The sequence below is a fragment of the Heptranchias perlo genome, chromosome 9, assembly GCF_035084215.1.
Source record: "Heptranchias perlo isolate sHepPer1 chromosome 9, sHepPer1.hap1, whole genome shotgun sequence".
NCBI classification, from domain to species: Eukaryota; Metazoa; Chordata; class Chondrichthyes; order Hexanchiformes; family Hexanchidae; genus Heptranchias; species Heptranchias perlo.
The window spans coordinates 3,159,031-3,169,494 of NC_090333.1; the positions used below are offsets into that span (position 1 = coordinate 3,159,031).

The 10,464-nt window shown below is 45.9% G+C and overlaps 1 non-coding gene across 1 annotated transcript; it reads left to right on the forward strand.

The window, feature by feature from the left end:
• The first annotated feature begins 10,093 nt into the window (after window positions 1-10,093).
• LOC137325669 (U1 spliceosomal RNA) lies at window positions 10,094-10,257 on the forward strand. The gene has a single exon (XR_010963914.1). It is a non-coding gene; the product is annotated as a U1 spliceosomal RNA (small nuclear RNA).
• The last annotated feature ends 207 nt before the right edge of the window (window positions 10,258-10,464 follow it).

Sequence of the window (10,464 nt, forward strand, 5' to 3'; positions counted from 1 at the left end):
ATCTGGAATGCACTGCCTGAAAGGGTGGTGGAAGCAGATTCAATAGTAACTTTCAACAGAGAATTAGATAAACACTTGAAGGGAAATAACTTACAGGGCTGTGGGGAAAGAGCAGAGGGAGTGGGATTAATTGGATAGTTCTTTCAAAGAGCCAGCACAGGCATGAGGGGCCGAATGGCCACCTCCTGTGCTGTATCTACTATACTACAAAGGGAACAGGGGGAGATGGAGAGACAAGAGCAGAGGGAAAAGCAGAAAGTGGATGGATACTTCAAAGGAAAAATTTGGCTACGGTGAATTAGCTGGGGAGTGGGACTAATTGGACAGCTCTTTCAAAGAGCCGGCACCGGCTCGATGGGCCCAATGGGCTCCTTCTGTGCTGTTTGATTCTGATTCTATAACAGATGGGAAACAGGGAAAGAGCAACCAAAAAGCAGACGGGTAACAGACAAAGAAGCAGCAGGTTAAAATAAAGCAAGGAACATTGAAATGAGACAATTGAGGTGATTGTAATGAAAGGAAGATCCTTCTTTTCATTAATGCTCCAGTGAGCAATGGAGCTTTGGAGGTGAGTGAGGGCTCCCCTCAGTTTCAGCTCACTGACTCTGTGCACAATGGTTAACAGGGCCCTGGCCTCCACAGGTAGTAGGCCTTATTCCTGGCTCCCAGCAGGAGGTCTGACCTCAGACAGGCCCAGGAAGGAACCACCTGGGTCACTGCACCAGGACAGAAGGCCCTCCCCCCTCACAGACAGACTCACCTTGGACCCTTCCACAGAAGGGGGCTGGGTTTGAGACAGAGAAAGCAGTTACCTGGTAGGTTGGGGGCTTTGGACTGGGAGGAGAAGACTTTTGACTGACAAGCTTCTGCTCCATCAGGGGAGGCAGATGCACTGGCCCCTCTCTCTCTTACTCCTGGGATGTGCTACTGTTGGCAGGTTGGTGAGTATTACTCTTGATCTCTGTCTTGCTGCACAGGTAATGAAAGTGTATTGGAGGATGGTGTGTGGGAGACCTCTTGCTCTGTGGATTTTTACTGATGTTTTGAATGTGGATTTTTACTGATGGAATCATAGAACCTTACAGCACAGAAAGATTTAAATGACAAGTGGTGCCTGTACAAGTAATGAAAGTATATTGTAGGACAGTGCAAGTGTCTCTCTATCTTTAAACTCTTGGGTTAAATTTGTTAACTCCTGAAAACAGGTGCTGGGATCGCGGTCGGTGATTAACCTTCGCCTGTTGTTTGCGATGCAGGCAGCACGTAACATTCGTGCCACCTGATGATTTATGATTACAGTGAGTCCCCATCCCTGATTCAAAATTAGTTTCCTTGGGATGTCCAGCATGCTATCCTCTTCCTCTACTGTAAATACTGACGCAAAGTAATTAACGTAGTAAAAACAGGCTGAGGTACAGTGACTACCACAGACAGAGACAGTGAGAGAGACAAACATTGCTTGAAGCACAGACACAGAGACCTGTACACACGGACTGCACAGTGTCACAGGGGGAAATGGAAGCAAATGTCGTGATTATAAAGGGAACGGGGGGAGACGGAGAAAAAGAGCAGAGGGAAAAGCAGAAAGTGGATGTATACTTCGAAAGGAAAAATTTGCAGGGCTACGGGGAATTAGCAGGGAGTGGGACTAATTGGATAGATCTTTCAAAGAGTCAGCCCAATGGCCTCCTTCTGTGCTGTTTGATTCTATGACCGATAGGGAAGAGGGAAAAAGCAATCAAAAAGCAGATGGATAACAGACAAAGAAGTAGCAGGTTAAAATAAAAGAAAGGAAACTTTTGAAATCAGACAATTGAGGTGAGTTTAATGAAAGGAAGGTGTGAGCAAAGGAGCTTTGCAGGTGATTGAGGGCTCCGTTCAGTTCATTTGCTCACTGCCTGTCTGCACACAATGGTGAAAAGAGCTCTGTCCTCTCCAGGTAGCAGACCTCAGACCAGGCTCCCAGCAGGAGGTCTCACCTCACACAGCCCCGGGAAGGAACAATCTGGGTCACTGCACCAAGACAAAATGCCCTCCCCCCTCACAGACAGACTCAACTTGGACCTTTCCACAGCAGGGGGCTGTTTGAGACAGAGAAAGCAGTTAGCTGGTCGGATAGGGGCTTTGGACTGGGAGGAGAGGACTTTTGACTGACCAGCTTCTGTTATATCAGGGCAGGTAGGTGCACTGACCCCTCTCTCTCTCACTCTTTCTCCTGGGATGTGTTATTGAAGACGGACTGGTGAGTGTAAGCATGTTTAAACTCTTGGTCCCTGTCTCACTGTACAGGGAATGAAAGTGTATTGTAGGATGGTGCGTGCGGGACTCCTTGCTCTGTGGATCTTGACCGGAGTTGTGTGTGTGGATTTTGACTGATGGAATCGTAGAATCTTATAGGACAGGAGGATTTAAATAACAGGTGATGCAGTGCCCTGAGGAGAAGGGATCTGCACTGTTCTGTGTGGTACAAATGGAGAATAAGAGAGTTCAATAAAAATCCTGGGATGTGCTATTGCAGGGAGGTTGGTGAGTATTAGTGTGTTTAAACTCTGATCTCGGTCTCGCTGCACAGATAATGAAAGTATATTGTCGGATGGTGTGTGCGAGACTCCTTGCTCTGTATTTTTACTGATGAATGTGGATTTTCACTGAGTGTGGAGATTTACTGATGATGTGAGTGTGGAGATTGAGCACAGAGTTTGGGAAAGACAGAGAGTGAGCCTCGAACGGAGTGAACACATTCAACTGGGAATTTGGTGCATGTGGGAATTAGGTGCAGAGGGGGAAGGAGGTGCTAAGTGATTTAAACCCAAGAACTGTAGACTTAGACTGAGCGGAGCATAAAGGGAGACGCAGGAGGAATCAAAACAAGGCAAGGAGGCGCGCCGAGGGCAGGTCAGTCAGTATTTAGTTCATTGGTTAGTGTTTTTTAGTGGTTGGTTCGTGTTTTACTGTCAGATAAACAGTAAAGTGCCTTAAAGCTAAAGAAACAGTTTCCATGGCAGGACAGCTGGGGCCCGTCCCATGCACATCCTGTGCCATGTGGGAACTCCAGAACGCACTTTGTGTCCTGGAAAACCACATGTACAGGAAGTGCCGCCATCTGCTGGAGTTCAAGCTCAGGGCTTCTGAGTTTGAGGGGCGGCTGGCGTCACTACAGTGAATGCGGGAAGCTGAGAGTTTTGTGGATCGCACGTTTCAGGAGGTGGTCACCCCCCAGCTGCAGAGAGTTCAGGTGGAGAGGGAGTGGGTGTCCACCGGACAGACAAGAAGGAACAGGCAGGCCGTGCAGGAGTCCCCTGGGAGTGTGGCACTCACAAATTGGTATTCAGTGTTGAGTCCCAGTGAGGGTGTTGACACCATGGGGGAGTGCAGTCTGGAGCAAATCCACGGCACCATGGGAGACTCGGCTGCACAGGGTCGGGGGGAGGGGGGGCACAAGAAATGCAGCTGTTATAGAGGATTCGAAAGTCCGGGGGATAGACAGGCATTTCTGCAACCGGCGACGTGAGTCCCACATGGTGTGTTGCCTCCCTGGTGCCAGGGTAAAGGACATCACTGAGAGGGTGCGGAACATTTTGAGGGGGGGCAGGGGAACAGCCAGAAGTCGTGGTCTATGTGGGAACCAATGACATAGGAAGGAAAGGGGTTGAGGTACTGCAGCGTTTCAGGAACTAGGGAGGAAGTTAAAAAGCAGGACCTCAAAGATAGTAATCTCTGGATTACTCCCAGTGTCTCGTGCTGATGAGTGTAGGAATAGTAGGAAAAGACAAGTTAATGCGTGGCTAGAGCAATGGTGCAGGAGAGAGGGCTTCAGGTTCCTGGGGCATTGGGACCAGTTCTGTAGGAGGGATCTGTTCAAGATGGACGGGTGACACCTCAACAGAACTGGGACCAGTGTCCTCATGGGGAGCTTAACTCGTGCTGTGGGGGAGGGTTAATATAATATAATTGGAATATAATGTGGGAAAATGTGAAGTCATCCACTTTGGGAGGAAAAATAAAAAAGCAAAATATTATTTGAATGGAGAAATACTACAAAATGCTGTGGTACAGTGGGATCTGGGTGTCCTCGTACATGACACACAAAAAGTCAACATACAGGTGCAGCAGGTAATCCGGAAGGCAAACGGACTATTGGCCTTTATTTCTCGGGGGATGGAGTATAAAAGCAGGGAAGTCATGCTACAACTGTACAGGGTGCTGGTGAGACCACACCTGGAGTACTGCGTACAGTTCTGGTGCCCTTATTTAATGAAGGACATACTTGCATTGGAGGCAGTTCAGAGAAGGTTCACGAGGTTGATTCCGGGTATGGAAGGGTTGTCTTATGAGGAAAACTTGAACAGGCTGGGTCTATACTCATTGGAATTCAGAAGAATGAGAGGAGATCTTCTTGAAACATACAATTTTGATGGTATTAGACAGGAACTTTCAGAAGTTGATTGGGAGAGTCTGTTGGCAGGCAAAGGGACGTCTGGTAAGTGGGAGGCTTTCAAAAGTGTGTTAACCAGGGTTCAGTGTAAGCACATTCCTTATAAAGTGAAGGGCAAGGCTGGTAGAAGTAGGGAACCTTGGATGACTCGGGAGATTGAGGCACTAGTCAAAAATAAGAAGGAGGCATATGACATGCATAGGCAGCTGGGATCAAGTGGATCCCTTGAAGAGTATAGAGATTGCCGGAGTAGAGTTAAGAGAGAAATCAGGAGGGCAAAAAGGGGATATGAGATTGCTTTGGCAGATCAGGCAAAGGTGAATCCAAAGAGCTTCTACAAATACATAAAGGGCAAAAGGGTAACTAGGGAGAGAGTAGGGCCTCTTAAGGATCAACAAGGTCATCTATGTGCGGAACCACAAGAGATGGGTGAGATCCTGAATGAATATTTCACATCGGTATTTACGGTTGAGAAAGGCATGGATGTTAGGGAACTTGGGGAAATAAATAGTGATGTCTTGAGGAGTGTACATATTACAGAGAGGGAGGTGCTGGAAGTCTTAACGCGCATCAAGGTAGATAAATCTCCGGGACCTGATGAAATGTATCCCAGGACGTTATGGGAGGTTAGGGAGGAAATTGCGGGACCCCTACCAGAGATATTTGAATTATCCACCGCTACAGGTGAGGTGCCTGAAGATTGGAGGGTAGCAAATGTTGTGCCTTTGTTTAAGAAGGGCGGCAGGGAAAAGCCTGGGAACTACAGACCAGTGAGCCTGACATCTGTAGTGGGTAAGTTGTTAGAGGGTATTCTGAGGGACAGAATCTACAGGCATTTGGAGAGGCAGGGACTAATTAGGAACAGTCAGCATGGTTTTGTGAGAGGAAAATCATGTCTCACGAATTTGATTGAGTTTTTTGAAGGGGTAACCAAGAAGATAGATGAGGGCTGTGCAGTAGACGTGGTCTACATGGACTTCAGCAAAGCATTTGACAAGGTACCGCATGGTAGGTTGTTACATAAGGTTAAATCTCATGGGATCCAAGGTGAGGTAGCCAATTGGATACAAAATTGGCTTGACGACAGAAGACAGAGGGTGGTTGTCGAGGGTTGTTTTTCAAACTGGATGCCTGTGTCCAGCGGTGTGCCTCAGGGATCGGTGCTGGGTCCGCTGTTATTTGTTATTTATATTAATGATTTGGATGAGAATTTAGGAGGCATGGTTAGTAAGTTTGCAGATGACACCAAGATTGGTGGCATTGTGGACAGTGAAGAAGGTTATCTAGGATTGCAACGGGATCTTGATAAATTGGGCCAGTGGGCCGATGAATGGCAGATGGAGTTTAATTTAGATAAATGTGAGGTGATGCATTTTGGTAGATCAAATCGGGCCAGGACCTACTCCGTTAATGGTAGGGCGTTGGGGAGAGTTATAGAACAAAGAGATCTAGGAGTACAGATTCATAGCTCCTTGAAAGTGGAGTCACAGGTGGATAGGGTGGTGAAGAAGGCATTCAGCATGCTTGGTTTCATTGGTCAGAACATTGAATGCAGGAGTTGGGATGTCTTGTTGAAGTTGTACAGGGCATTGGTGAGGCCACACTTGGAGTACTGTGTACAGTTCTGGTCACCCTATTATAGAAAGGATATTATTAAACTAGAAAGAGTGCAGAAAAGATTTACTAGGATGCTACCGGGACTTGATGGTTTGACTTACAGGGAGAGGTTAGACAGACTGGGACTTTATTCCCTGGAGAGTAGGAGGTTAAGGGGTGATCTGATAGAAGTCTATAAAATAATGAGGGGCATAGATAAGGTCGATAGTCAAAATCTTTTCCCAAAGGTAGGGGAGTCTATAACGAGGGGGCACAGATTTAAGGTGAGAGGGGAGAGATACAAAAGGATCCAGAGGGGCAATTTTTTCACTCAAAGGGTGGTGAGTGTCTGGAACGAGCTGCCAGAGGCAGTAGTAGAGGCGGGCACAATTTTGTCTTTTAAAAAGCATTTGGACAGTTACATGGGGAAGATGGGTATCGAGGGATATGGGCCAAGTGCAGGCAATTGGGACTAGCTTAGTGGTATAAACTGGGCGACATGGACATGTTGGGCCGAAGGGCCTGTTTCCATGTTGTAACTTCTATGATTCTATGATTCTATGATACAAGATTCTGAGGGGACTCGATAGGGTAGATGCTGAGAGGATGTTACCCCTCATGGGGGAATCTAAAACCAGGGGGCATAGTCTCAGAATAAGGGGTGACCGGTTTAGACTGAAATGAAGTGGAATTTCTTCTCCCAGAGGATCGTGAATCTTTGGAATTCTTTACCCCAAAAAGCTGTGGAGGCTGAGTCATTGAATACATTCAAGGCTGAGTCAGACAAATTTTTAATCAGCAAGGGAGTCAAAGGATATGGGGAAAGGGCGGGAAAGTGGAGTTGAGGTAAAAATCAGATCAGGCATGGTCTCATTAAATGGTGGAGTCGGCTCGAGGGGCCGAATGGCCTACTCCTGCTCCTATCTCGATGGTCTTATGGTGAAAACTAATTTGGCAGGGGAATGGACACCAGGAGGAAATACTTGAGGGGCGAAACAAGATGCTCAGAGGACTGGGAGGGACACGTAGCACTCGATTAAAGAATAGTTCAGAAATAGGGATCAGTCAGGGGAAAAATGCGAGGCAGTTTAAGATGAGATTGTGGGAGTACCTTCATCACACGGACTGCAGCGGTTCAAGAAGGCGGCTCACCACCACCAGCAACACCCACATTCCATGAACGAATCAGAAAAAAGATTGGAGTGCATTTGCGTAAATTCACGTAGTGTGGTAAATAAGGTTGGTGAGCTGCAGGTTCAAGTCGCCACATGGGACAATGATATAGTGGCAATAACAGAGACCTGGCTCAAAGAAGGGGAGGATTACGTACTTAATATTCCTGGCTACAAGGTATTCAGGAGAAAGAGGGAAGGATAGAAAGGAGGGGGGACTAGCAGTGTTGATCAAAGAAACTGTTATAGCACTGGAAAGGGATGATGTTGTTGAGGGGTCAAAGACAGAATCTATTTGGTTAGAATTAAGGGACAATAGAGGAACTATTATGTTACTGGGTGTACACTGCAGGCCACCAAATAGTGGGGAGGAGAGAGAGGAGAACATTTGCAGGCAAATTACAGAAAGATGCAAGAACTATAGGGCAGTAATAATGGGGGACTTCAATTATCCTAATATAGATTGGGATAGTAACAGTATAAAGGGCAAAGAGGGGGAGGAATTCCTGAAATGTGTTCCAGAGAGCTTTCTGGAACAGTGTGTTTCCAGCCCAACCAGGAAGGAAACAGTGCTGGACCTAGTTCTGGGGAATGAAGTGGGGCAGGTAGAGCATGTTTCAGTGGGGGAGCATTTGGGGAACAGTGATCATAATGTCATTAGGTTTAGAATAGTAATGGAAATGGACAAGGAACAATCAAATGTGAAAATGCTTAACTGGAGAAGGGCAAATTTCAGTCAGTTAAAAGAGATCATGCCCAGGTGGAGTGGAATCAAAAATCGGCAGGCAAAACGGTAATTGAACGATGGGAGGCCAGTCAGGAGAAGTCTGTTCGAGTGCAGAGTAGACACATCCCAATGAGGGGAAAAGGGCGTTACAAAGCTAGAGCTCCCTGAATGACTAAAGATATCGAGATTAAAATGAAACATAAAAAGGAGGCTTATGATGAATGTAAGGTTCATAATACAGTAGAGAACCAGGCTGAATAATGGAAGTACAGTGGAGACCTTGTTTAAAATAAAGGGAATAATAGGGGCAAAGAGAGAGGATGAGAATAGATTAGAGGCTAATATAAAAGGGAACCCAAAAGTCTTTCATAAACACACGAATAGTAAAAGGGTAGTCAAAGGAGATCTTCTTGTGCAGGCAGAGGATATGGCTGAGGTACTAAATGAATACTTTGCATCGGTCTTCACTAGAGAAGAAGATGCTGCCATTGTACCAGTAAAGGAGGAGGTGGTAGTGATGTTGGACAGGATAAAAATAGATAAAGAGGAGATACTTAAAAGATTGGCAGGGCTCAAAGTAGAAAAGTCACCTGGTCCAGATGGGATGCAATCCAGGTTACTGAGGGAAGTAAGGGTAGAAATTACAGAGGCTCTGGCCACAATCTTCTAATCCTCCTTCGATACGGGGATGGTGCTGGAGGATTGCAAATGTTACACCCCTGTTCAAAAAAGGGGCGAGGTATAAACCCGGCAATTCCAGGCAGTCAGCCCAACATCGGTGGTGAGGAAACTTTGAGGCAAAAATCCAGACAAAATAAATTGGCACTTGGAAGAGTATGGGCAAATAAATGAAAGTCAGCATGGATTTGTTAAAGGAAAATCGAGTTTGACTAACTTGATTGAGTTCTTTGATGAAGTAACGGAGAGGGTTGATATTGTGTTTATGGACTTTAAAAGGCAATTGATAAAGTACCGCATAATAGACTTGTTAGCAAAATTAAAGCCCATGCGATTAAAACGACAGTGGCAGCATGGATATAAACTTGGCTATGGGATAGAAAGCAGAGAGTACTGGTGACCGGTTATTTTTCAGACTGGAGGGAAGTATAGAGTGGTGTTCCCCAGGGGTCAGTATTCGGACCACTGCTATTTTTAATATATATTCGTGACCTGAACTTGGATCTGGAGGGTATAATTTCAAAGTTTGCAGATGACACAAAACTCGGAAAAGTAGTAAACAATGTGGAGGATAGTAACAGACTTCAGGGGGATGTAGACAGACTGGTGAAATGGGCAGACACATGGCAGTGAAATTTACTGCAGAGAAGTGTGAAGTGATGCATTTTGGTAAGAAGAATAAGGAGAGGCAATATAAACTAAATGGTACAATTTTAAAGGGGGTGCAGGAACAGAGAGAACTGGGGGTGTATATACATTAACCTTTGAAGGTGACAGGACAAGTTGAGAAGGCTCTTAATCAAGTCCAGGATCCCATATGCTTTATTAAGAGCATAGAGTACAAAAGCAAGGAAGTTAAGTTAAACCTTTATAAAACACTGGTTAGGCCTCAACTGGAGTATTGTGTTCAATTCTGGGCACCGCACTTCAGGAAGGATGGAAAGGCCTTAGGGTTCAAAAGAGATTTACTAGAATGGAACCAGGGATGAGGGACTTCAGTGATGTGGAGAGACTGAAGAAGCTTGGGTTGTTCTCCTTGGAGCAGAGAAGGCGAAGGGGAGATTTGTTAGAGGTGCTCAATATCATGAACGGTTTTGACAGAGTAAATATGAGAAACTGTTTCCAGAGGCAGAAGGGTCAGTCACGAGTGGGTACAGAGATAAAATGATTGGCAAAAGAACCAGAGGCGACATGAGGAAACATTTTTTTATGCAGCCAGTTGTAATGATCTGGAATACACTGCCTGAAAGGGTGGATGAAGCAGATTCAATTGTAACTTTCAAAAGGGAATTGGATAAATACTTGACTTGGAAAAAAATTGACAGGGCCATGGGGAAAGACCACTGCATCGCTGCAGTATTTTCTCTGAGTATGTTATCGGATACATGTTACAATACAGGAGCAAAATTAATCTCTGAGCATTAGCACATTGTGAGTGAAGAGGTAGTGAATGCTGTCAAGTGGCACTGTGAGGCGACATAAGGCATACTTACCTGGCAGGGGAGAATCTGTGATCCTGAAGGTGGATCTCCCAGGATGAGGCTAGCCCATTGCACGCGGGGTGCGCTGACGCCTGCGATGTCCCCAAATGCGGGATACTTAACTGCAAAATTTGTGGTAGTGGGGGACTGCGTTCGGGCTCTCCCCTGCATTGAAACTAAAAGTTTGATTTTCGATCCAGTAGTCCACCAATCGGATGGGAGGTGTTGTTTGTGTGTGTGTGTGTGTGTGTGTGTGTACGTTGTGTCAGTCAGTGAGTCTCTCTCTCACTCAGTGGCTGCTGTGGAGGGAAAGCTTTTTAAAAAGAACTTTCATATTGAAAGAAAGATATGTCTCAAGCTGCTGGGCCCTGTCCA